General features: G+C 38.8%; 1 pseudogene; it reads left to right on the forward strand.

The window, feature by feature from the left end:
• Positions 1 to 4581: 4581 nt before the first annotated feature.
• LOC150059110 (serine/arginine-rich splicing factor 3 pseudogene) lies at positions 4582 to 5160 on the forward strand (annotated as a pseudogene).
• The last annotated feature ends 210 nt before the right edge of the window (positions 5161 to 5370 follow it).

Below are 5370 nucleotides of genomic sequence, written 5' to 3' on the forward strand. Positions count from 1 at the left end.
TGACCAAGGCACTGAATTATTATTATTTTGTTTTTTTAAAAATTATCATTAAGTAGTATGCAAAGGAGTTGCCATTTAACAAAGCAGTTTATGAGTATAACACATGTTGATTCATGTCACCCTTATCAACATAAACCTCAGTTTTCTCATGTGTGTAATAGGGCTTATAATAGCAACCACTTTGTAAGATCTTTGTATGGTTTGATGCACCTAGCAACATGATTGACAATTAACACTTCTTAAGCATTGGCTATTATTAGTTTTAACTGACAGTGGAATGAATTATAAAGCTATTTGAAAAAGTCATAAGGATTCAGGTAATTGAATTAGAATCTATGTGACCCATGCCTCTACATATGCACAAACATAATTTATAACAAAAAGAAATACCACAGGTAACAAAAACCACATAAATATGGATGTGCAACATACATAGAGATACACACAGGCATTTGTAAGAAAACATTTTATTCACAAGAGAGTAAGTAGGAAAGCATAACATGTATATGTGGATAGATTTAAATCTATGTGTCTAGAATGTTTACGAACTTGCACATAAGACAACTACAGAAGGGTTAAAGTCAATGTTAGACAGCATTCAATAAGAGACTAATAATTCAGAAGAGAATCTCCTAGAGCACACTAAGCCTTATTTGCTATGTAATCCTACCCACGAGGAAATGTTTTCTGTAGAATTTCTATTCACTAAGCCTTTTTTCTTTTTTCTCTTCTGGTTTTCAGAATCAAATACAGGCTCTGGTGCAAAGGTTAATGACACCCCTTTAAGGAGAAAACTCTCAAAGATCAGATTGCAAGTGTTAGGGGAAGGTTGTAAATATGGACTTCATTTTGAATTAAATTTAAGGTTATTTTAATTTAACAGCATTAATGACAGCAGGAAACTTAATGAAATAGTGGACCATGAAATCAGTGTTATCATTTTAATACATAACAGAATATGACAAACTCTATAAGATTTCTGTTCTCTTTCATGTCTATTACAATTTCCTTCTATTAGTTTCTACAAATAGAAAATTACATATAAAATTGAGTTTAACCAAATCTCTGTTAAAAATCAGACAATCTGATTTGGTATTATATAACCACACTGAAATTTCATTTAATTTAAAAAGAGCTTCCCCTGGTGCCTTGAATACTAACTACTTTTCTAACAACACGTGTATAGCTCTGGGTTTGACAGGGGACTAATCCTTGTGCTGAACAATGGATCAAGATTTTAACTGAAAGAATGAAAAGGAATAGAAATGGAGAGCTTGACTCAAGCTCATATAGGAGACATTTCAAAAGCATTTCTTGAAATTGTCTGAAAATATTTACTCTTGCTTATCATCTTACAAAAGAATTTCTTCTGAGAACAAGTTGAAGATTCAGATGTCAGGCCTGACTCTCTCTGAATGCTTCACGTCTGAGTCTCCTTAGGTTTCTGTGATGAATAAAACGTTTTTTAAAATAGGCCTTATGTGCTTGACTATACTCCCAGAACTGTTATTATAGGGGCCTATTGTAAATTGACAATTACTTGAGGTCTTCCTCATGTTTCATACAGATGAGAGGTACTTCCAAATAAATTATTCTAACATGTTTCTTTTTCTTTTAGAGAAATGGACCAAATCTAAAACTAGGAGAAAGATGACTCTTAGAGGAAGACTTCAAGAAAAGATGGAGGAGGGGCTCTAGAGGGCTAAAAATCAATTTTTTTGTTTTGGATGCTGGTAATGCATGTACATATATACATACATGTGTATTTACATATATAATCTCTAAATAGTTGTATGAAGGGGTTTCAGTGCAACAAGTGACTTTATAAGCAAATTCATCTTGATCAATGTCACCTCTTCCACCATTCTCCATCTTTCTCCCAATGTTTTTCCCCAATCCTGGGGTGTGAACTCAGGGTTTAAGCACTGTCCTTGAGCTGTATCTAGGCTAGTGCTCTACCACTTGAGACACATTACCACTTCCTGCTTTTTCTGTGTACATGGTACAGAGGAATCAAACCCAGGGAATCATGCGTGCTAGGCAAGCATTCTACTACTAGGCCATGTTCCCAGCCCATTTCTGGCTTTTTCTGTCTATGTGGTACCAAGAATAGACCCGAAGGCTTCATATATTCTAGGCAATCACTCTACCACTAGGTCACACTTCTGGCCCATCTCCTAAAGTTTTTGAAAGCAATCACTTTAGCACTGTGGGTTAAAAAGGCAGTTTCCTAAAATAATACAAAAGTCTCAAACAGTAAAATTTTCCAGGTTGGTATTTTAGTGGAAATATCTAGGTTTAATTTTATCTTGCACATGATATAGGTAAGATTGAAAGGATGTAATAGGATTTTTATCTCCTTTGAATTGTACTAGTCTATTGACTGTGGCTTTTGCTATCTCTTAAGTTCCACCCAATAAAAGTGCGCTGAACTATGCAATTCTAAGAATTCCTAAAATGAATGCTAAATTGAATGCCTAAAAGACTGCTGTTACTTGACTGATGATGACATTGCAATGTTCAACAAATATGGAACTTGTATCAAACACCGAACACTTCATGGATATTGAATCACGTATACATTTAGTCAAATTGTCTTTTTGAACACCCAGAAATACACATTTATACAAGTCTAGTGTGGAAAAACACAAGTAGCACAAAAGTGAGGCTCAAAATGGAAACTCATTGGCTCCAACTCAATCTTTACTCTTCAATAGTTGTATGACCTTGAACAGCTTCTTGGTAAAATAGATTTCAAACAGCTGCCTTCCTGGGTTCACTATAAGATTATGCATCTGAACATGTTTTACATGACATGTAATTCAGTGGCAAGTGTGGGTGATTTACTGTAGGTCATGGTTCTGTGTTCTTGGGAACAAGGAGTGATGATCACTTTGAACTTTTCAGCTCCTCTGTAGAGTGGTATTCATAACTGCATCCAAAGTCTAGGCGCACAAATCTGCCCTTGTTCCACTTCTGGGAACTTCATTAGACATCTTTCAGAGGCAGCATGAGTTAGCTAGGCTTGAAGGGAAGATGCCAAATTGCAGTGCCAGCCCTGTGTGTGAACTGTCATCTCTCCTTGTCTTCTAGATGACTCTCTGAAAGAATTTCAGATTTGTCCTTAATTTGCTGTGCTGGGAGTTTCCCAGATAGCCAACTAAAGTCAGACTGTGACTGCAGTATTTAGGTCATTGGAGGCATCTTGGAGCATGTTTGCACAGAAACTATCAAATGAGTTGAGAATTTGAAGCTCCAGTGATAATGGACAATGGGGCAGTGGGGCTCTGTTTAGAGCTGTGTTAGGGCAAAGTGGTTTTCTTGAAATGCTCTCATAGACTGAAACCATTCATCTAGAGGTGAATTGTGTCACAGACGAAGAAGACATTTTCTGGGGGCAGGGGAAGCAGAAACTATTGCAGAAATTTGGACAGTTTCAATGAAATCCGGGGACCCCACCTCCATTTAATTCAGACAATGTTTAAAACGATATTCCAGTTCAACTTTGCAAGAATTCTGAACCATGCCTCAAAGGCTTTGTAAGGTTACGAAGACCAGAGGGAGTTGGAAACGAAATTGAATTATTTAGCTTTACAATTTCTTTACCCAGCTGGAGCTTACACATTACATTATTTAATGCACTTTGGAGCAACATCCTCTTTCCAGTTCTGAAGTCTTAGATAAGCCATAACTAATACTTAAAGAATTACAAATGCGGAGAACAGACAGCTTACAATAAACATAAAGATGTTTGCAGTTCTTAGGGAAAATAACAACTCTGTATTCCAAAGAATATAGACCATAAATAAAGCCCACAGCCCAGAGTTCTAAATCTTTTGCAGGGGAATTTGGTGGCTAAGGAAGTTAATTATATTTCTGCCCGATGAGCTCTATGCAAGGTCATGTAACATGCCTTCCACTGCATGGTTCAGCGCTAGGCACAGTGAGACTGGCACTTTCATCATCGCAGCAATCAGTTGCCATTTTATTATAGAGCCTGGTACAACTCGAGTGACAGCAAAGGAAGTACAAATGGGAATCTGGAGGAGGAGACCTGGAAGTCAAGTTCTCTGAGAAGAGGGCCTAGGGAATTTCACAGGAGAGACGTCTTGGAGTATCACTGAGAATTCAAGAAGAGTTGCTGGCAAAGTAATTGGGGTTTGGGGACAGGTTCTACCAGGGGTAGAGGGTGGAGCAAGAGAGAAGGTAGCATTTACAGGGCTGTGGGCAAGCAGGCCAATGTCTTTGTCTCCATTCCTGGTCTAAAGATGTTGAACACCCCTTGTGTGGAACATTGATGTGATCTTGACTAGCTGACTACTTTTTTAAAAAAGTACCTGCTTTCTGAGTCTCTGCTCAGTTGTAGTGGCTTGGATCTGGCATCCCAGCTACTTGGGAGGTAGAAGCAAAAGAATCACAAGTTCAAGGACAGCTCATGCAAAAGGTACTTGGACTGTGTTTCAAAAACAAATACAAGCCATTTCTTGGACGCTGAGGAAGTGTGGCTTAGCCAGAGAAGTTGGGGGAAAGCATTCCAGGTGTGTGGGTTTGAGCCTCCTCGTTTCTACTCCAGATCTCGAAATGTATGGTGATTCCTGTCCTTTGGACTGTAAGGTTTATCTAGGCAACCTCGGAAGCAATGGCAACAAGACTGAATTGGAATGGGCTATTGGCTGTTAAGGGCTGTTAAGTGTGTGGGTTGCTAGAAACCCTCCTGGCTTTACTCTGGTTGAATTTGAGGGTCCCCGAGATGCAGCTGAGAGCTAGATGGAAGAACGCTGTGTGGCTGTCCTCTCAGAGTGAGCTGTCCAGGGGTGAGAAGAGAAGCCGAAACCGTGGCCCACCTCTCTCATGGGGTTGTGGACCTCGAGAAGATTAGCGAAAGAGGAGTTCTCTGCCTAGACGCAGGTCTCCAAGAAGGAGAAGCTTCTCTCACAGCCAGAGCAGGTCCCTTTCTAGACAGAGAAGGAGAGAGAGATCACTGTCTCTGGAGAGAAATCACAAGCCGTGGCGCTCTTTCTCGAGGCCTCCTAGCTGATCTAGGTCAAATGAAAGGAAATAGAAGAGTAGTTTGCAAGAGAAGTGATGTACAGGAAATAACTTCAGTTGACAGGAGTATGTACAGAAAATTCAAGTTTTGTTTGAGACTTCATAAGCTTGGTGCATTTTTAAGATGTTTTAGCTGTTCAAATTTGTTTGTCTTTTTGGAACAGTGACACAGCAATGTAATTCTCTATGGTTTGAGATGGATCATATGAGGCATGTAATACCAAGAATTGTTACTTTACAATGTTCCCTTAAGCAAGATTAAATTTACATTGAACTTTAGTCTTGCATAGAACTGAAATAAAAACCTAAATCTTGCCCAGC

The sequence above is a fragment of the Megascapheus bottae genome, chromosome 9 (assembly GCF_031878675.1).
Source record: "Megascapheus bottae isolate mThoBot1 chromosome 9, mThoBot2.hap1, whole genome shotgun sequence".
Lineage (NCBI taxonomy): Eukaryota > Metazoa > Chordata > Mammalia > Rodentia > Geomyidae > Megascapheus > Megascapheus bottae.